The sequence below is a fragment of the Salvia miltiorrhiza genome, chromosome 2 (genome assembly GCF_028751815.1).
Source record: "Salvia miltiorrhiza cultivar Shanhuang (shh) chromosome 2, IMPLAD_Smil_shh, whole genome shotgun sequence".
Lineage (NCBI taxonomy): Eukaryota > Viridiplantae > Streptophyta > Magnoliopsida > Lamiales > Lamiaceae > Salvia > Salvia miltiorrhiza.
Window position 1 is genome coordinate 21,668,467 of NC_080388.1, and position 23,100 is coordinate 21,691,566.

General features: G+C 43.4%; 1 long non-coding RNA gene across 1 annotated transcript; it reads right to left on the reverse strand.

The window, feature by feature from the left end:
• Positions 1–3,195: 3,195 nt before the first annotated feature.
• LOC131011562 (uncharacterized) lies at positions 3,196–4,233 on the reverse strand. Its single transcript, XR_009097023.1, has 2 exons — positions 4,025–4,233; positions 3,196–3,655 (listed from the first exon to the last, which is right to left on the reverse strand). It is a non-coding gene; the product is annotated as an uncharacterized LOC131011562 (long non-coding RNA).
• Between the last annotated feature and the right edge of the window lie 18,867 nt (positions 4,234–23,100).

Below are 23,100 nucleotides of genomic sequence, written 5' to 3' on the forward strand. Positions count from 1 at the left end.
AGCCAGTTGAGCTCTGAGTTGCTTTTGCTGATGAGGCATGTTTCAGGAGGGCTATCTTTCCATGAGACGACGTAGAGACTTCCTTGCCCGATTCCTCTCAGCACCACCTTTTTCTGGCTGTTTCTCACAGTGAATTCATCCTTCTTAATCTTCACTGCGAATCCGCTGTCACAAAATTGACTCACAGATAACAAATTATATTTTAGTCCGAAAACATAGCAAACATTACTGATACTGGCGTTACCCATGTCGAGCACACCATGGCCTTTTGTTTCGCCTATTGAGTTGTCTCCGAATACAACTTTTGATCCAGCTTTCTCAATGTATTGAGTGAGATATTCTTTGTAGCCCGTCATGTGCTTCGAGCAGCCGCTGTCCAGGTACCATGCTCTGATTGAGGCTTTAACTTCTTCCTTCTTTTTTTGTTTCCTATTTTTGCCCTGCAAGGAAGAGTTATTTTAGGTACCCAATCAATATTTAGGTCCTTCAATGTCAGTTCGAGTTCTTTTAGAAACCCAGATTTGCTTCAGAACTAGTCGTGGCACGGATCTTTTGCGGTTTACTGGTTGTCTGACTGAAGTGGTTGGTGCTTCAGTTGGCACATGAGCTTTCTTCGGTTGAACTTTCTTCTTTGTGACCTCTTTTATGTAGAGTCTTTGACTGGTTCAGTGTTGAGGTCTCCTTTGTTCCATTGTGTATCTCATTTGAGACTCAGGAGCTATCCTTGACTGATGAAGTCTTGACTGACGCTGTGGAGCGTAAGACTGATGTCTTCTGAGCTGCGACTGATGATGTCCAGTTGTATTCTGATGATATTGTGCTCGCCTGGACTTGTCAGTGTTCTGTCTCCATAGTTGTTGCTCTTTTTGAAACTGAACTGGTTTCAGCTTCGTGTTGTTCTTCCCCCTGGACTGTTGAGGAAGATTCTGCTTCTTTGCTCCGTTGGCATTTTGTTGCTTCAGTCCGGATGTTCCTTCCCCATACTTCGACTGAAATCTGCTTTCCAGTCTTCTCAGAAGTATGAACTGGTTGAGGGCCTCCTTAGCTCGTCTATAGATTTGTGGAGGAGGAACATTTCTTCTAGCCATCAATTTTCTTTTCTGGATTTCCTCCATGTCATAATCCCTTGACTCAACTGAGGTGTCGTCGTCTAACGTGTCAGTCACTTCTTGGATCATGACTTTCTTTCCTTTGTCGGCAGGAACCACTTTTTCTCCGATATTCTCTACAATGGCTTTTGATGGAAAGCTGTCCATCATGGAAGATTTCTTCATGCAGTCTTTGACTGTTTCCTCCAGTTTGTAATTAAGCCTTTTGATTGTTTTGCAGCCCAACATCTCATATATGTAGTTAAATTATCACACAACATAAATAGAGAATGGGCTTTATTTTTTAGGGCTACAGATCATATGCGCCGCTCCCACCCTTTCTAGATTCTTCTCCGCAAAGAACCCTAAAATCGTTTTTTAGGATTACAGATCAGATCTGCCGCTCCCAACGTCTGCTCTTACCATCCCTCTCTCTCGCCTGCAACACCTCACCCAAAACCTCTGAAACCCAAATTCCTTCCAACATCATCGCCTATTTCATCCCCACTAATAACTAAATCCCTCAAAGGTTACAAAACTTTTGTATATAGATTGAACTATCATTTGCACTCGTGCAACGCATGAAAAATATTTTTATATTTTATTATATATAAAATTGATTATCATTTGATTATTATATAAAAATTATAAATATAATTAAAGATACTATAATTTAAGATAAATATATTTTAATTTAATATAAAAATAATAAAGAATAATTCATATTAATAAAAAATGATATTATGAAAAAAGAAAACAATATAAGTTAAAAGATAATTGAAAAAAATAGATTTATTCAAAAAAAAGAGGAGAGAGGAGAGAGAATTTTCTTAAGTTTTAATCTTTAAATAAATATAATTTTTATATTTTAAATCCAATATTTACATAACATATACTCCCTCCTTCCCAATATTCAAGTCCCCTTTCTTTTCGGCACGAGTATTTAGGAGAGTTAAAGTGGATGTAAAAGTAGATGACCCCACATGTTTAGTGTATTATTTAATGTTATTTATACATTGATTAACTTGTTTAACTAAATGCCTTTAAAAATAAAATTAAAAACACTCTCTTCTTTCATTCGTCGGCTGCCACCTGCGCTTAACGCCGGAAAAGTGAAACACCGGCTCCTTCGCCGGCTGCCACCGCGCTTAACGGCGGAACAGTGAAACACTGGCGAGCCCAACGCAGAAACAAAGAGACCCAGAAATTAAAAAAAATAAAAAATAAAAACAAAAAATAGAAGTCTTTCAATTGTTGAGAGAAATAGATGAGAGGCCTAATTTCCGGCGAGCCCTAATTTTTGAAAAAAAAACAGAGGAGATAGCACGAAGTGGAAGAGACGGTTGCAGAGGCGGTGCGGGCGGAGGCGAAGTGGCGAAGAGGTGAGAGGCGGAGGCGGTGGCGCGATAGTTCTAGGCGGATTTAGGGCTTAGATCTCGACAGATTTACAGAGGGGGAAGGGCTTAGATCTCGGCAGATTTAGGGCTTAGATCTCGGTGATTTATAGAGGGGGAAGGAGGAGGCGGCACCGATGGAATAGAGGAAAAAGAAGGGAGGCGGCGCCGGTGAAGTTAAGGGTTTATAGGAGAAGGGGGGAGTGATGTTAGGTGAAGGGAGTGAAAGAACCAGACAAGGAGAAAATGGGGAAAGCTCACCGGATTCAGGGGAGGCGACGGGAAGAGAGGGAGGTGGCGAGAAGAGGGGGAGGTTGGCGTCGCTGTAGCAACCCGCTATTTTATTTATTAAGTAAAGACCACTATTGCAATAATTATATCATTGCATCTTCAGCTATGATAATCCAGTGATTATTATTAGATAATTCAACTCAAGATTTTGAATTAGATGTTTATGCGAGATACAGAGTTTTTGATTCGATTGTACATATTAAATTTGTGTGAGAAAAATCTCGTTATGAATTATTGAGCCAATCAATAATTTATATTTTTAAATTATAACTGACTTAACAATGTCATGTTATTTATTCTTTTCAATAAAAGTATTGTTTTTATTTACTATGATTACTTAAGTCGTGGTTTTATTTTGGCTTGTGAATCAAATTAAATCTACGAATTTAATTTAGATTTATTTTACGAGAACACGCGATCAATTAGCAAAACTCGAAATTAGTATCACAAACGCGCAAATGATACAAGATGGAGGGATTTTAATTGTCACCTCACAACTTTCCTACACTTAATATCAATTCCTACTCTATCTGCTACATACACGCAAAGCCCAAAATCAGCAATAGAAAGTATGCAAGTACAAACATCAACTCATTTTCTTCAACTCTGCAGCCCCTTTTCAACTCAAAGCCATGCTGCTAAGGGTCATTCATTTATAACCTACGCATGCTTCATCTTGTCAAACACTCAAGTATCAGCACCAACTCCACTCTTTATACTATTAGCCAACAACCCTTTCTTCTATAATTTCAGTCAACAAATTATCCTTCATATCTTCCTTCGTGTACCAACTCTCAAAGGGAAAGAATTTTGATTCAACTTCTGGCAGACTCAGAAAGGTAAGAATGGCCAACTCTTTCACCATTTCTTCTTGAGTTCAGTCTGCAATTGTTAAACAAAATATGCAATTCATTTAAGCTCTTTCTTATTGAACAACATAGCAGCACAGACAGCCAAAAGAACAAACATTCAAGGTATTTTTACATCAGTATGCTTTCTTCTTTGTTACACGCCTCATTTCCCATCAAGCATATGATCAGTTTATTTGAAAAGCATAGTTGGAGACGAATGGTATAATCTTTTATCCATATAGAATCAACAACCCATGACTTTCACACAAGGCAAATACAATGAGAATTTCTTACGACACATAGCAAAATCATGCCTAGTGTAATCTCCAGCATAAGCATAATCGGAGTATGGAAAACCAATATTTCATAAGATAGAATGAACTTAGAAAATGCTAGTAACCTGTTGAGTTTTATCCTTGGTGGCCTGTTGTCGTTCAATCTGGGGGTTTGGGGCAGAGCGCCATGGCTGCGCCTAAGGGCGACACCAAGCAGAACGAGTTATGTTCCGATGGGCAGAGTGCATCGACGGAAGCATCCGCTAGCTGGAACTCAAGGGCGAAGGCAGCAAGACACCTAAGGTCGGGAGACCCGATGCTGATGGCGACTCTCTATTAACCCCAACGGGATCCCCTTCTATACCCATTCCGAGCAACTCGAGCCTGTCAAACAGATTTATCATGTGCATGACATGCTCGTGTACAAAACTGCCCACGCTCATCTTACATGCTAAGATTTCTCTCATTATGTTAAAGCGAGCAGATCTCTCGGATTCCCCATAAACCTCAGAGAGGTTCAGCATGATGTCAGCCGCGTTATCCATGACCTGATGCTGGAGTTGCAAGGTTTGTGACATAGTCATCATAATATAACACTTGGCCATATTATTTGACTTGTGCCACCTTTTATGCGCCTCTCGTTCCACATCAGTCGACTCATCAGTAAGGGCCACGGGACGTGGAGTAGTAAGCACAAAACTGTGCTCCTCAGCGTCAAGAATATACATAATGTGGCGTTTCCATTCAGTATAGTTTGGACCGGTGAGAGGATTGTTTGCAAGAATAGAGATGATTGGAGACATAAACATATCTGAATGTAAACAAAATAAACATGTAAGAACATGAAGCACATAATTCGTAACAATAATATTGTAACCTTTTGATAAAACAATATTAATGAAACCTCCAACTGTCCAAGGAATCTCACGAGTAAGCCACGATCGTGTAGACGTTTACACATGAACCCCTCAACCAGACTATTTACCTAGTCGTTTAATTTCCATCCATGTCAACTTAACCTTTTGACAAAGGAAATTAATAGTTGGACCTTAACTAGACCATATCATATTCAAGAAGGGACTCCGATGGGGAGTTGTACATTGTACTTGAAATGATATCTAAGTAGCGACCACAATTTAACCTCGATAATTAAATTCTCGAAATTAGCATACTCACAAGGACCATACCGCTTTCAATTTAACCTCTTGGTTATCTTATTTAAAATCCATCCTCTAAAGTACTTATGAAAATCATACGAGTAAGCCACGATCGTGTGGACGTTTACCGCATAACTCCCACTACTTAAATGGATTTAAATATTTTTAATAGAAATCTCAACTTAACAAACTTGTGAAATCGAACATGAAGTAAGCCACGATCGTGTGGACGTTTACTCACATCCTCAATCACTTTGTCTTGAGACCGCTTGTGGAGGTCTACATAATTTTAAGAATCAAAATTATTAAAGGGATAATTGCGTGAAAATACACAAACTTTGCTAAAAATCCATATTTGACGCGAAGTTAGGATTTTACATTTTAATACACCAACTTTCGTTGTTGTCCAAATTTGACACGACTTAATTCTTCAAAACTCAAAAAACAACCCTCTTTTGTAAATAATTATACAAAGACCCACTTATGTTATTATGTGGGACATTTAAACCAAAACAAGATATTTCCTTATGATGTTTTCTTTTAATCTTTGATCCGCGCCTAAAATGGTTTAAAAGAAAACATCATAAGGAAATATCTTGTTTTGGTTTAAATGTCCCAAATTATAACATAAGTGGGTTTTTGTATAATTATTTACAAAAAGGGGTTGTTTTTTGAATTTTTAAGAATTAAGTCGTGTCAAATTTGGACAACAACGAAAGTTGGTGTATTAAAATGTAAAATCCTAACTTCGCGTCAAGTATGGATTTTTGGCAAAGTTTGTGTATTTAGGTGCAATTTTCCCATTATTAAATAATAACCACAATCTAACTTTGAAATTAAATTCTCGAATTTGACATACACACTAGGACCATGCCGCATTCAATTTAATTTCTTCGTTATCTTATTTAAAACCATCCTCTAAAGTACTCGTGAAAAATTATACGAGTAAGCCACGATCGTGTGGACGTTTACCGTATAACTCCCACTACTTAAATGGATCTAAATATTTTTTTAATAGAAATCTCAACTTGACAAACTTGTGAAATCAAACATGAAGTAAGCCACGATCGTGTGGACGTTTACTCATATTGTCAATCATTTTGTCTTGAGACCGTTTGTGGAAATTTAAGTAATTTTTAATCATCTATAAAATTATTAATACAGCTTAGTCTTTTTTCTTTCAAAAGGTTTGATCATGCTCAAACACATAATCCTAAACATGCTCTTCTAGAACGCAACACGTAAAACATGCTTGCAGAATTCTAAAACATGCTTAAAAAAATGATAAACCTAGCATGCTTGTCTAAGCGCAGTTAATAAACACATATTAACAAGCAAAGACAAAGACAACAGGTAAAGAGCATAAAGGATTAACACCACGACATGCAATGAACAGAATAAAAAGATAAAGTTCTTCGTGACCCATTCGCGGAATCCCAATTCTAATCTATTATTTAAAAAAAAAATATAAAACTCGGCCCGAACAGCTCCATCAGGCCCGTATAGGAGATTAGGGTTTGAGCCCCCTAGGGTTTCTTGAAACTCGCGCCACCTAGGGTTTGGGACCCCCTAGGCGCCGCCGCCACCTACGCCTCGACAGCAGCTGGATCAGCGCGGCAGCAGTAGCCTCGGCACGCACAGCCCTCGGCACCAGCAGCGTCGGCACGGTAGCCGACAACCTCGGCGCGCACAGCTCTCGGCAGCGGGCGAACGACCGTGCAGCGCAACTCTGGGCGCACAGCACACAGCGCACAGGCACGCGTGCGCGCGCCGCCCCAATACGCACGGCCCTCGCACCCCAGCCCGACTTCAGCGTGCTCGCCTCCTCGGCAGGTCCCAGCACCGAGAGCAGCAGCGGCCGCGCGGCGCCTGACCGGGCGGGCAGCGCACGGCGCGCAAGCGCATTTGCGCACTTAGCCCCTCGGTGCACGCAGCCCCGTCTGCCCCAATCCCGGCAGTAGCCGTCCATCCCGGAAGTATGTGCGCGCGCCGTGGCGCACGAGGCTGGCGCAGTGCGCACTGCGCAGCCCTTTGTGCCCACGGCGCCCGCCGCCTCTGATGCGTCTTCAACATTTGGGCCATTTGGCCCTATTTTTCTCTTTATTTGTGTCAGTACAGGTCTGTCTAGGGGGAAAAACAAGTTGTGGAGGAAGGAAGGTCAGTAGAGAGGAAACGGAGAAAATGCGGTCAGAATGGGCATTACCGAGCCCAGATTGCTATGTCATGTTTACCAGCATGGAGCTTCGGCCAACAAGTACCTCCCCAGTCTAACTTGGGGCATGGGAACCTGAAGTAACCACCTGGTATGAACCACACCGAAGAAAGCAATCCGTCTGACCGTCACCATGAGAAGCAGACAGCCAGAGCCACGAAAGGAAAGTAAATCTCAGAGATTTCGAAGAAGCAAGTGGAAGATGGAGGAAGAAACCAGAAGGATCTGAAGAAAAGGAAAGGTTGACTAAGTTTGCAGCTGGACACCATCTTCAATCGGATCAATCAAAGATTGAGCTAAAAAAGGAAAGAAGATCCCGGGGAAGATTTGAGACCGGCGCAGCTAGGGTTAGACCTCGACCATTCGGCAGTATAAAAGACTGATGTGTGCAGCGTGCACAAGCTCTTGGCACTTGGAACTCTTATTTTTACTTTAGCTATTACTTTAATTCGCCATGTGTGGCAATCCAAACAATTTACGTTTCAGTACTATTTCCCTATTTCCGTTGTGTTTTGCATTTGAACAAGATCGAAGGCTTGAAGCCTTAGGTATTATTTATCCATTCAAGTATTTTCTTTGGTTCTATAATGTGTTTAATTCATTTCGTATTTATGAATTCTGCTATGTGTGAGTAATTCTTTAGCTGAGGTTTTAGGGGTGGAAATAATTGTTATTAACATGTAAACATTCGTGAGGCATTTGTTCTTTCGGTTGAATCTCGTGGTTCCAGAAGGATCTGTTCGAAACCATGGGCAGTAGGGGCCTAACGGGTGATCTCCGTTCGGTGAAACGCTGTCCGTGTCAAGCAAAGGCCATGGAATACCAGGGTGTGACAACGGTATAACCCACAACCGAGTAGCTGAGCAGCGTCAACAAAAGGCGTTGTAGATCCGGAAGGTGGGGAAAGGATTGATGGGATACACTGTCCTTCCTCAGTCTTGGGCTTCTCTAGAGACTATCCATCAACTGTGACGAGGCATAAAGCCATGGTTATCAAGCGAGGAAAGCAATCTCGGCGCCGTAGCATGTCTATGACTGGTCGGCTGACAAAGCCGAAAATGGTTGTGTCCAGGAGGCATGTGTCACTCAAAGCGCGGAGTTGGGGACCTCGGGAGAGAAGGTTGATGAGGGCCATACTTGGTGAGTAACGGGTATGACTACCATCTAAGGAGAAGTGAAGCACTGCCTTGTGACTGGGGAATGTGTGACCTTCGGACCAAGTGACCACAATAGGATCAACCATCCTATATGTGAAGTATAACCCCTTGAAACGCCCCAATGTCTTTGGGCCACGCCTTGGGTTTATATGGATCATGGACGGATCATCAGTATGCCTATGACCGAAACGAATGTTAACAACAGTTATGACCTAACCGAATAACCTCACCCCCTTGTTATTATTGATCTTGTTAATTTCTTGTGCATAGTATACAGATTGAGAATTGTGACACATCAGTTTGTCGTTGGAGAACAAAGTGGTTCCTCATTCCCTGTGGGATTCGACCCTACACTTGCCACTAAGACTAAGTGCTTGTTGTGAGACGTAGGAGCGTGTATTGTCTGTACTGGGCATACACAAGTATTTTGCCCACACCGCACGACGGGTGTGTGTCAAAATTGGCGCCGTTGCCGGGGAGTGACGCGCAGCAATTTTGTTCTCTCCTCATTCCATTTTTCGCTACTGGTGTATGCGTGGAACTCGTAGAGCTGTAAGAGCATTGGTGTTTGATCCTGATATTGATCGTACAGAAAGACGACTGCGCGCAGGAGCACGAATATCGAGACGCGAAGCTATGGCAGAGGCTGAACAGGCAGAAGCCGTACCGGAGCAGACCCTCAGACAGTTGGCATACCCAACTAACCTCAACCTGAGGCCGAACGGAATCACCCTACCCGCAAATCCGTTCGCACCTCGTCGGTATGACATGAAGCCCTCATTGCTTCAGATCTTACCGAAGTTCAATGGATACCAAGGAGATGACCCTCACACTCATCTCCAAGATTTTGAGATGACAATCATGCATCAATCCAATGATGAGCAGCAAGAGTATGTCAAATTGATACTCTTCCCTTTTACCTTGGTGGACAACGCAAGAAGATGGTTGTATGACCTACCCGAGGGCAGTGTCACTACATGGGCACAACTGCAACAGGCCTTCTTGGAAGAATTCTTCCCAACATCACGAGTGGAGCGGATGAGATGGGATATCCGCAGCATAAGGCAAGATGGGCTAGAATCCTTCTACGAATACTGGACGAGATTCAAGAGAATGTTAAGCAACTGCCCTCATCACCAAATCACCCCAAAAGATCAGGTGGAGAGCTTTGTAAAAGGCATGCGGAGAAACGATCGCAGTTTGGTCCTAGCAGCCTGCAATAGATCGTTGATGAGTAAGACTCCATTGGAGATCTTCCAACTGTTGGGCACCATGGCAGAAGAATCACGCGATGAAGGGCATGAAAGGAATTTGGAAAAACCAAGGAAAGCTGAAGAGAAGGAGGAGATGTCCAAACTGGAGAAAACAATGGAGAAAAGCATGAACGAGCTCAAGGAACTTCTATCGGGCTTGACTATACCGAAGAAGATTCGCCAGTGTGGCCTTTGCGATGCCACAGGACATCAATCTAAAAATTGTCCCAATTTTGGCGAAGATATTGTAGATGTCAATGCCATTGGAGGACATGATGGGAATCCACGGAAGTATGATCCTTATGCAAACACTTACAATCCAGGGTGGAGAGATCACCCTAACTTTCGGTGGAAGCAAGATGGTCAGCCCCAACAGCAGAACAATATGGGCGCACCAGTGCAACGTCCTCAATATAATCAGAACCAGCATCAACAACAGTACTAGTTGGGACCCCCTCAACACCACAACCAGAATCAACAACAACCCCCTTATCAACCACCACATCGGAGAGCACCTTGGGAAGAAGCCATTGAAAGCATGGCTAAGGAGAGTGAGAAATTTCGCAATGAAATTCATGCCGGTATGAACCAGACCAACCAGCAAATTAGTCATTTGACTAAAGCAGTGGCCAAACTGGAGGAGAACGCTGGTAAACTCCCAGCCATGGGAATCAACCCCAGAGAACATGCCCAAGTTGTGTTGACTGAGTTTCCTGAGGAAGAAGAGTTGTTAGCAGAGGCTGAATTGCTTCGAGGAAGCTGGAATAAGAATGGAAAGGGTATAACTGACGAACAAGCTGGAGGTAGCAACCCAACCGATGCACCCTATTCAGGGCGCCTGAAACAGAAAGCTAAAGAGAAGGAAGCAAGTGAAATGATGAAGATGTTTCAAAAGGTTGAGTTGAGCATACCCCTACTCGATGCTATCAGGCAAATTCCAAAATATGCCAAATTCTTGAAAGACCTTTGTTCAAGAAAAGTCAAAATGGAGGAAGAAGTCCGATACGTGATGGGAGAAAGTGTTTCGGCGGTGATCCAACGGAAACTACCCACGAAGCGAAAGGATCCAGGGATGTTCACCATTCCATGCAATACTATTGGGAAGGCCATTCATGATGACCGCTGGAACTAAGATCGATATGAAAACCGGAATTTTGACATGTGAGTTCGATGGAGTCCAAGTGGAATTCAACATTTATGAGACCATGAAGAGGAAACAGGCAATGGAAACGGTGGACATGATCGATGTATTTGAGCCCTTGGTGCAAGAACAAGGAATTGCTTTCGGTTCCAGGGATACCACAGAGAAGGTAATTCAGTATGGTCTGACTGATCGGGATGCAGAACATATGGAGGATGATGAGATGAAGGAAGCCATCATGGAGCTTTACTCTCTCCGAGAAAGTACTTTGGAAGCCGAGGTGGAAGTAGATCAGAAGATCAAGGAATTAATTCAGGAGGTCTATCTAGCTGGAGGAACGGAAGCAAGCAAACCGGAGCTGTTGTCTCAGTATGGGCAGAACGATAAGCTGCTGCCCTCAATCCAGAAGGCACCCGTTTTGGAGCTCAAGCAGCTACCTAAGCATTTACAGTATGCTTATTTGGGACCAGCAGAGACACTACCAGTTATCATCAGTGCTGATCTAACCGTTGCGCAGCAAGATCGATTGGTCAGAGTATTACGAGAAAACAGGGAAGCCATCGGTTGGACCTTAGCTGATATAAAAGGCATCAGTCCCACGGAGTGCATGCATCACATTTACCTTGAGGAGGGAGCCAAACCCGTTCGAGATTCTCAAAGAAAGATGAACCCGGTCATGAAGGAAGTGGTACTGAAAGAAATTCTTAAGCTATTGAAATTGGGAATCATCTATCCCATATCCGATAGCCAATGGGTGAGTCCAGTTCATGTCGTACCGAAGAAGTCGGGGATACAGGTTGTGGAGAATGATCAAGGCGAGCTTGTGCCCACCCGATTGCAAACTGGATGGAGAGTTTGCATTGACTACATGAAGCTGAATGATGCAACCAGGAAGGACCACTTCCCATTACCCTTCATCGACCAGATGCTGGAAAGATTGGCCGGTAATGCCTATTACTGTTTTCTCGACGGATATTCTGGATACATGCAAATCTTTGTGGCACATGAAGACCAGGAGAAAACCACTTTCACCTGCGTATTTGGAACATTTGCATACCGGAGAATACCGTTCGGATTATGCAATGCACCGGGAACCTTTCAACGGTGCATGATGAGCATATTTTCCGACCTATTGGAGAATTGTATTGAAGTTTTCATGGATGACTTCACTGTATATGGTAGCTCTTTCGACGCATGTTTGAATTATCTAGAGCTTGTATTAAAAAGGTGTGTGGAGAAGAGCTTGGTCCTCAATTATGAAAAATGCCATTTTATGGTAAAGGAAGGGATAGTGCTGGGGCACGTGATTTCGGAAAGGGGAATTGAAGTGGATAAGGCGAAGGTTGATTCCATCACCAAATTGCCCTACCCGACAACAGTAAAGCACATACGGGCGTTCCTTGGCCATGCAGGCTTCTACCGGCGATTTATCAAGGATTTCGCCAAGATTGCCCAGCCCATGACCAGACTTCTTCAACAAGAAGTTTCGTTTGAGTTTGATGACGATTGTAAGGAGGCTTTCACAATTCTGAGAAACAAGTTGGTGTCAGCCCCCATTATTCAACCTCCGGTTTGGGACTTACCGTTCGAGATCATGTGTGATGCCAGCAACCACGCCGTTGGAGCAGTACTGGGGCAGAAGAAAGGCAAAGAGAGTTGCGTGATCTACTACGCATCCAAAACACTGAATCCGGCACAATGCAGCTATACCACTACTGAGAAGGAACTCTTGGCAGTGGTGTTTGCTATTGAGAAGTTTCGTTCCTACCTTTTGGGAACAAAGGCGGTGGTCTATACGGATCATGCTGCGTTGAAGTATTTGATGGCCAAGAAGGAATCCAAACCTCGACTCATCAGGTGGATCTTACTGTTGCAAGAGTTCAATATAGAAATAATGGACAAGAAAGGAGCTGTGAACCTCGTGGCGGATCATTTGAGTAGATTGCAACTGGAAGAGGATGATGGTATGCCCATTACCGATACTTTTCCAGATGAGAAGTTATATTCCATGAGCACCCGAGAGGAAGAAGAAGAGCTGTATGCTCTAACTAAGCAGGAGCCCTGGTATGCTGATATAGCTAATTATCTGGTCACTAAAGAGTTGCCCCCAGGTTTGACAAGGTTCGAACAAAGGAAATTACTCGTGCAAGCACGATTCTACTACTGGGAGGACCCATATCTTTGGAGGACCGGAGCAGATCAGGTCATACGGAGATGCATACCTGAGGATGAGCATGCCCAAATCTTGGACATGTGTCATGGAACAGCAAATAGCGGTCATTTTGGAGGAAAGCGCACGGCCCACAGAATTTTGGAGAGTGGATTCTACTGGCCCACCATATTTGCGGATGCAAGAAAATGGGTACAGAGCTGCCCGAAGTGCCAGATGACTGGAGGTATTACCGTAAAAGATGAGATGCCACAAGTTCCAATCATGCCGGTCGAAATTTTTGACGTATGGGGGATTGACTTTATGGGGCCCTTCCCAAAGTCAAGGAACTACGAATACATTCTGGTGGCAGTGGATTACGTGTCGAAGTGGGTTGAAGCCAAGGCAACCGCAAGCAATGATGCTCATACCGTGGCAGGTTTCCTGAAGGAGCAAGTGTTCGGGAGGTATGGTATACCCAAAATTCTAATCAGTGATCAGGGGTCTCATTTTTGTAATACCATTATCAGAGCGCTAACCAAGAAGATGGGGGTGACACACAAGGTCACCACTGCATATCACCCCCAAGCAAATGGCCAAGCCGAGATTTCCAATAGAGAGATAAAGAGCATCCTGGAAAAGGTGGTGCACCCCAACCGTAAGGATTGGAGTGACCATTTGGGGGACGCGTTGTGGGCATACAAAACTGCTTTCAAAACACCCATTGGAATGCCCCCATTCCGCTTGCTTTATGGGAAAAGATGTCATTTGCCTGTGGAAATCGAACATAAGGCGTACTGGGCAATCAAGCAAATTAATCTCAGTAGAAAGTTGCAGCTGAGTGAGTTGGAAGAGCTTCGGTTGGAGGCTTACGACAATGCGGTGCTCTATAAAGAGCGAACCAGGAGGATCCATGATGCCAAGATCAGGAAGAAAGAATTCTTGGTGGGACAAAAAGTTCTACTTTTTAATTCACGCTTCAAGATGATGGCTGGGAAACTTCGTTCAAAGTGGTCAGGACCATTCGTTATCAAAGAAATTTTCTCAAACGGAAGCATAGAAGTGTATGATCACAATGGAGTTGATACGTTCGTGGTAAATGGGCATCGCCTAAAGCCCTATCATGAGCTTGCTGAAGTAGAAAAAGAGAAGGAGGAATGCCACCTTCTCGACCCTGAGTACGAGTAAAGAGTGAAGAAGAGTCGAGCTCAAGACGGGAAACAAGAGCGCTTGCTGGGAGGCAACCCAGTGTGGTTTCTTTGGTATGGTCTTTACCGAATTTTTTCGTTTTTTCTCTTTTATTTCGTTTTGTTTTTGTTTGGATGCACTAACCCTACAAGGAGACGGGCCCAGATGAATTTGGAAGGAGGCCCAGAGGAGAATCCGAGCCCACTTTGCGTTGCAAAGTGTGTAGGTGGAGAGTTGGGGGTTGGAACGATCTGGAAGAGGGCTTACGAAGGGAGATGACGTGAGCGTGTCAGGGGCAGGCGGCGATGTGACTGCAACCCTTCGGTTTCCGCAGAAATTTGAAATTCAAATTTTGGCCATGATTTTATTTTCTTAAAAAATTTCTTTTTCTGCCATAACCGTCATTCTTACCATATTCAAAGCCTTAACCACGATTTCTTCTCCCACAAACCCTAACCTCCGAAAACTGCTACACCACGATCTCCACTCGCCCAAACCCTAAATTTCCATAACTGCCGATCACCCTTCTTAAAAGCCAACCCTGCTTCCAAAATCCCCACAAAATCCAAAACTTCCGCGCAAAAATTCTAAGTTTTTTGGTCTCTGCAAATCATAATGACAAAAACCAAAGGAGGAGCATGCTCCGGAAGCACCCAACCACCGAAGAAGAAAAGCACCAAAGCTCCATCTCCAAAGCGTACCACAAGGCGAACCGCTTCGGAGGAGACCTCCACCAAAATCACCGAAGACCCTTTGCTGAATATCCAGCCCGAGGACAAAGGGCGTGCTGAAGTCCTTCAACAAGAGGAACAAGAAGTAGCAAGAGCAGCCGCCGAGTCGAAGCAACCGGAAGAATGGGAGCCCGAGCTCACCCCTCCTGTGAAGAAGTCAAAAAGTGCCCAGGCGGGTAAAGCAACTCCGACACGATCCATTGCCGCACCACCACCTGTTCAAGCCCAACCTCAACCGCAAATTCCAGAAACCTCCATGCAGGAGGGAAGAACAGCTTCCGAGGATACGGAAGAGGAAGAACAAGAGAAAGCGGATGAGGAGAAGGGGGAAGAAGAGAAGGTGGACGAGGAGGAGGCTGATGAAGTAGAGGAAGTTGAGGCTATTCAAGAGAAGGAGGTAGAGATCCCGACACCCCAGAGCAAGAGACCCGGAGTGAAAAGAAAGCTTGATGTTGCAAAGCCCCCACTGCCAGTTAAGGCCAGACCAGCACCGGCAGGCAGTAAGACCCGAACAAAAGCTGAACAGAGTAAGAAACAAAGGAAGCCCACTACAGCCGAAAAAGGGAAGGCCAAGGAAGTGGAAGAACCGATGGAAGTAGACCCGGAAAGAACCGAGATGGTTGAAAGCTCCAACTCAGAGGATGTGATCGCCCCTGCTAAGCCGGTGACGAGCACAATCACCTCAAAACCCAAGGGCGTCAAGCGCAAGGGAGTGGTGCGACCCAGCACAATGGAGACGGTCATACCGAGGGACAGTCAGAGGTATGCCGTTTTGCAGAACCGGGAGATAACCCCTTGGTATTTTCTGGTGACTGAAGTGCTAGCGGATTTCGGGATAAAAGAACGTGTAGAGGGATATTTTCAGAGCATTGGTTGGGGGAAGATTCTGAAGTGGAATGTGTTAGCGTTCAGGAATATGTCGGAAGAGTTCATGAGCACGGTGGAATTCAAGCCAAAGGGAAATTACTCGATTGAAACACCAGGTACCCTCCGCTTCCAATTGCGGGGGAAGATGTTCCCACTTTCCATCAATGACTTGAACATCTACCTGGGAGTGATCGAGGACAAGGAGGTGTACGATGATGAGTATAAGCAAGCTGAAACTATGGCTCCACCGGAGTGGCGTAGTCAGATTGACCAGTACTGGTCCCAACTCTCGACGGGAGCCAAATATGTGAAGAATATCAGCAAGTCCAACGAACTCCGCGACCCAGCCCTGCAGATTTGCCATCGTTGGTTGGCCTATAACATTTATGGCCGGATTGAGGGATCCAACGTAGTCACGCAGCAAGAGCTCTTTTTGCTCTGGTGCATGGTGGAGAGAAAGAGGGTGAACTTTGGGTTCACCGCGGCACTACAGTTTCAGTATGGGGTAACTCATACCAACAAGTACCTCTCCCTATGCCCGCTGGTGACTCTCCTGGCGAAGAAGCTTGCAAATTTCAACGATGAGGCCCCGGATGAAGCAGCTGTGGCAGAAACCCGACTCTTTGATATCGAGCGGCTTGTGCGTTGGCGGATTGTTGAGGTGGATGAAAGAGGCGGCTACCGTTTAGTCCAACCAGAAGGCAGCTTAGTTCGACCTGAACCGAAAGTTGCAAAAGAACAGGGAACATCTCGCCCAACCAGTAGCGAGATTGTCATGCTGACGGCCAAACTGAAGGAAATCAAAGACGAGCTGTTGATGCTGGGAGGAGAGGTGGCCACGCTGAGGGATGCTATGGAGGAAGGATTCAAAGCAGTGGAAGCTGGTTTCAAAGAAATCAAGGAGATGCTGAATGCGGAGGCGAGATCCTCCGACCAAAATGACTAAGTGCTTTTCCCCAGAACTCGTAGATTAGGTTTTATTTTGTCTTTTGCTTTTCTTGTTTTAGTGTCTGTTTAATCTGTGTTTGAGTCGAGTCTACTTGCATTGTTTGATGGTGAAAAGATTGTGCATGCTGAGTTCGGTCTTGGTATGAATTGGTGGATGGAGTATGAAATGCATGATGGTAGTTGTGAGGTTACTGAGAGTACCCCACCGGTGAGATCAAGGCCAAATTGAAAAAAATGCATGTTTCTGGTGAGAATTTGCTGTGACTAGGAAATCTAGACTTTGTTTGAGGACTTATTCTGCTAGTACATGACTTGTGTGATTTGGGCACGATTCTTTGATTAGGGCCCCAGATTCTTCTTTGTGTTTAATGTGAAAAGAATCCCTTGTATGCCAATTTGAGCCGAATTCATTCTTTCTTGAGCCTTGCTATTGCTATATCTAGGAGAAAGAATTTATGAAGTGAATAAAATGGTAAACAAGGAATTATAGAAAAGAAAGAAAATCTGGGCACAAAAAAAATTATTTGGTGAATGAAAATTATTGCCCACAAAAAAATCAAAGAAAAGATGAATCCCCATTAAAAGCGGGGGAATAAAGGGTTGGTTGTAGCTGTACTGAACGTGTATACTAAGTAAGGGTGATACTGAAATTAGCCACTGGACCATATTTACCTCACCTTAGCTCCGTATACCCCATTACAACCCAATAAAGACCCTCTGATGAGTCATACTAGTGTGCTTAACTTGTAGTCTTTAATCAAACTCTTAGAAGAACTGGCACAGCAAATTATGAGTGTATACACTTAACCCGGTACTTGAGCGAGAAGAGAGACTACCATCACACTTTATGCATGATCATTACTCTGGTTTGTGGTCTGACTGAACTGAATGATGCATGTTGGTATGATCTGATCCTGAAATCTATGCAAGTTTCGTGTCTTTTAGTTTTATTTCTTTTCTTTCAACCTTTTTTCGTCCGTGTCTTATGTGAATCCACCTACATACTTGAGGGCAAGTATGCTTTAAGTGTGTAGGTGTGATGCGTCTTCAACTTTTGGGCCATTTGGCCCTATTTTTCTCTTTATTTGTGTCAGTACAGGTCTGTCTAGGGGGAAAAACAAGTTGTGGAGGAAGGAAGGTCAGTAGAGAGGAAACGGAGAAAATGCGGTCAGAATGGGCATTACCGAGCCCAGATTGCTATGTCATGTTTACCAGCATGGAGCTTCGGCCAACAAGTACCTCCCCAGTCTAACTTGGGGCATGGGAACCTGAAGTAACCACCTAGTATGAACCACACCGAAGAAAGCAATCCGTCTGACCGTCACCATGAGAAGCAGACAGCCAGAGCCACGAAAGGAAAGTAAATCTCGGAGATTTCGAAGAAGCAAGTGGAAGATGGAGGAAGAAACCAGAAGGATCTGAAGAAAAGGAAAGGTTGACTAAGCTTGCAGCTGGACACCATCTTCAATCGGATCAATCAAAGATTGAGCTAAAAAAGGAAAGAAGATCCTGGCGAAGATTTGAGACCGGCGCAGCTAGGGTTAGACCTCGACCATTCGGCAGTATAAAAGACTGATGTGTGCAGCGTGCACAAGCTCTTGGCACTTGGAACTCTTATTTTTACTTTAGCTATTACTTTAATTCGCCGTGTGTGGCAATCCAAAACAATTTACGTTTCAGTACTATTTCCCTATTTCCGTTGTGTTTTGCATTTGAACAAGATCGAAGGCTTGAAGTCTTAGGTATTATTTATCTATTCAAGTATTTCCTTTGGTTCTATAATGTGTTTAATTCATTTCGTATTTATGAATTCTACTATGTGTGAGTAATTCTTTAGGTGAGGTTTTAGGGGTGGAAATAATTATTGTTAACATGTAAACATTCGTGAGGCATTTGTTCTTTCGGTTGAATCTCGTGGTTCCGGAAGGATCTGTTCGAAACCATGGGCAGTAGGGGCCTAACGGGTGATCTCCGTTCGGTGAAACGCTGTCCGTGTCAAGCAAAGGCCATTGAATACTAGGGTGTGACAACCGGTATACCCACGACCGAGTAGCTGAGCAGCGTCAACAAAAGGCGTTGTAGATCCGGAAGGTGGGGAAAGGATTGATGGGATACACTGTCCTTCCTCAGTCTTGGGCTTCTCTAGAGACTATCCATCAACTGTGACGAGGCATAAAGCTATGGTTATCAAGCGAGGAAAGCAATCTCGGCGCCGTAGCATGTCTATGACTGGTCGGCTGACAAAGCTGGAAATGGTTGTGTCCAGGAGGCATGTGTCACTCAAAGCGCGGCGTTGGGGACCTCGGGAGAGAAGGTTGATGAGGGCCATACTTGGTGAGTAACGGGTATGACTACCATCTAAGGAGAAGTGAAGCACTGCCTTGTGACCGGGGAATGTGTGACCTTCGGACCAAGTGACCACAATGGGATCAACCATCCTATATGTGAAGTATAACCCCTTGAAACGTCCCAATGTCTTTGGGCCACGCCTTGGGTTTATATGGATCATGGACGGATCATCAGTATGCCTATGACCGAAACGAATGTTAACAACAGTTATGACCTAACCGAATAACCTCACCCCCTTGTTATTATTGATCTTGTTAATTTCTTGTGCATAGTATACAGATTGAGAATTGTGACACCTCAGTTTGTCGTTGGAGAACAAAGTGGATCCTCACTCCCTGTGGGATTCGACCCTACACTTGCCACTAAGACTAAGTGCTTGTTGTGAGACGTAGGAGCGTGTATTGTCTGTACTGGGCATACATAAGTATTTTGCCCGCACCGCACGACGGGTGTGTGTCAGCCTCCCGGCTCTCCAACCTTCGTTCATTCGATGTTGATTCGTCGTCGTCTTCGTCTCGATTTTCAACAATTACAGATTACAACGGAAAAACAAATACAATTTGAAATCCTAATCTAACCACGGATTTTCTCGTGGTGAAAAATGATTACAACGTCAAAACGACGTACCCCACGAATCAACAGACCACGAAGAATAGCAGCAGTAAAAACAACGCACATTATTAATCGTACGCAAATTAACTGACAGAGCCAAGGAATGCAATCCAGGCTCTGATACCAATTAAAGGGTTATTAGCCCCAACGGGATCGTTTCTTGAATATCTTAATTTACCATACAACGATTAATCCTAACATGCTTCTATGAATTTAAGTGCTGCACGTTGGAGTTAAAATTACTTACTTGTAAAACGTATGCAAAGGCTATCGATGATTGAATCGAACGACTCCAGCTCTGGCCTTCTGAACTGTATCTCGCTCAGCTTTCACCGTTGGATGGACAACGAGCTATGAAATTTCCAAGAGAGAATTCAGTCCTACACGCCTAGCGCCGCTCTGCCCTGCTCTCAAACCCTAATTTTTATGTGTGTATTTCCTGAGAGCAGACAGTTGTATTTAAATAATTAAATTAAGCTGTGGGGCGCCAGTTATCTAGTGATGGACGAATTCTCTCTCTGCTAGGGCAAGGAGACTTTGGGCCAGTCCAGGGACCAGATACAAGGAATAAAGATGGGCCTCAAATAAATTAATTCTTCATGGTCAGCCCAGACCATAATTAATTTGTAAATATTAGTTCATTCCACTAGATAACTAATACTGACTTACCCCTTTATTGTCGATGATGAGTCGGGGCTTGTATTTAGACTTATTAAATCTCCGTATTTAAAATATCCGACATCCATTAATTAATTAGAGCTCTGACAGCTTAAATTAATTAATCTCTTTGTAATCCTTAAGCAGTACCACTCAAACCTTATTATTGCGCCTGAACTTAATCAACCTGCAGGGTTTAACGCAATAAACCTTATTGAGCTCCTTAAGGGGATGTCATTATCCTATACCGGATACAGGTACTAATACAGATAACCAAATATCATATATTAACCGCTATCACCCAAGATACAGAGTACTCAAGTTACTATATAACTCTCACCCATAGTAAGTCAAAGTGATATACGAATCAACATATATATTTGAAATCTTATTAGTATTAAGATTCTATTAAGTCACCGAGATCTTTGATTCTTCACTTAAGTCAGATAGAAGAATACATCTCACTGTGGTCCTATCAATACGTTACGATGTACCAGTATAGACAAGTAGTCAAGACAAACTACTTCCATCTATACCGCAGCCTAAACCAATGACTCGTCCTAAAGTCATCTCGGCTGTGATCATTTTATATCTCTTAAGGTTATTCCAATTATATGGTCTTCTGTGATCTACAACACACCATATAATCTACTTATAAAGAGATAAGGAACATACATATGCAATCATGAACACAATCAGATAGGAAATTAAATAGTGAACACATGAATCATTGTATACAAGCATAAAACGTTCTTGCTTTCAGTATACAAATCCAACACTCTCGCCGATTCTCATGTCCAACGGCGATCCATCGCGCCGGAGAAGGGCCACGACGGCGGCGATTCCAGAAATGGGGCTAGGGCTCAGTTTTGCTTACTGAAATTTGAGGTGAAAATATAGAAGCGAGAAAGGAACAGAGGGAAATTAGAGATTTAGAGAGACACGAATTGAAGGGAGAGGGAGGTACCGATGGTGGCTTAGTGAAGTTGACGGCAGCGATCCGCCGGTCCCCTCAGCAATGCTAGCTTGCGAAGATGGATATAGGCGCGGCTTCAGCTTTGCTCGCAGAAACAGAGGGACGACGCCGAACGTCGGCTTCACTAATTTTCAGGTGCCACAGGTGGCACGGAAAGTTACAGACGGCACGGACGTTGGGGGCAGAAATTAGGGCACGAATGAAATTGAGGAATGAGAAGGGGAGAGGTGTGAGTCTGTTCTCGAGAAGATAAGGCGGTGGAGAAAAGCTGGTCGTTCGCCGAAAATTACTGGGCGACGGCGGTGATTTTGATGAAGTAGCTCGGGCTCGACTTGGCTCCTCGCTGAAGTTAGGAGCTAGGGCTCGATATTTATCATCTTGGAAGGGAGATCGATGGAGGATTGAGATGAACAGAGGTGAGGAGGTGCCGGATTTCAGAGATGAGGCACGGCCTCGTCGAAATTTCCAGAGCCGCAGAGGCGCGGCAGATCTTGGCTAAGAGATGGGTGGTTGTTCTGTCCGCGAGCGTGATTGCGAGAGGGGAGAGAGAGAAAGATTGCCCTGCTATCGCAGCCACGATTTGGAGGAAAAAGGGAAATTAGTTTGGGCTATTTCTTGGGCCGATTTTATTATGAGGCTAAGCAGCTGGGCCAGAGTTAATCAGAGTAGGCTGATTCCTTTTCTTAATAGGAGCCCAGGCATATTTTAAGTAGAATGAACTGCGATGGTTTTTGATTGGGTCCAATTTCTTTTATTGGGTTACCTTATGTTGCTCCCAATTAATCATTAGGCTGCCTTATTATTTATTTAGCCCGATTAAAGACTAGTCTAGATTAATCTATTAATTGGATTTAGTTAGTTCTAATTATGAATTAATTTAGAATGAGGATTATTAATTAGTAAGTGGGTTAGCATACCCTAAGATGAGTGGATTAATTAAGATTAATACTCCAGTCTCATAAGACGAGCTTTAATCCTATAGTTTGGATGGTTATTAGCGAAATATGAGTCATACATAGTTAATTTACGCATTCTCAATTAATTGAGAATTTTCCTCGGGCCAATGCCTTAATTTATATCATCGTAATAAAGGTCAAGCGCGAGAGCAGGAGCTATTCAAGGAGTTACAACACCTTAGCAAATCTTTGCTATCAGGTGGGCATTTCTTACGCATAAAATAAAATGCTATTGTAGAACTATTAAAGATTTTATGCTTTAAAATTTTAAATTAGATAAAAAAAATATTATACTTTATTACGCTTAATTGAGTTATGCCCTATTATGCTTAAATGAGTTATGGTTTATTACGCTTAAATTGAGTTATGGTTTATCATGCTTAATCGAGTTATGCTTTGTTTCATTTAAATGTTCTACGCTTTAGTCTTTACGCTTTGTTACGCCTAAGTAATTTACGCTATGTTATTTTATGCCTAAATATTCTACGCTTTAGTCTTTACGCTTTGTTACGCCTATGTGATTTATGCTTTGTTATGCTTGACTGCTTTATACTTATTATTAATGCCTTTGTGATGATGCTAACGAGTTCGAATCCTGGGCGGACAACTATCCTGCCAGGATTTAAATACATAACGCGACCGTGAGTCAATGAGAGGGTTGGCCGGTCAAACGTCCGTTGAGGGAGGCCTCCCTCAACGGTACGATGCTAGCGTCTGTTGAGGGAGGCCTCCCTCAACATTACATATTCAAAGAAATGTAATGTTTCTAAATTATTACTTTTTATTTGATTAAAAAAATTACCTTTTATTACGACAATAATTACTTGACCAAATAGCTAAGAATAAAA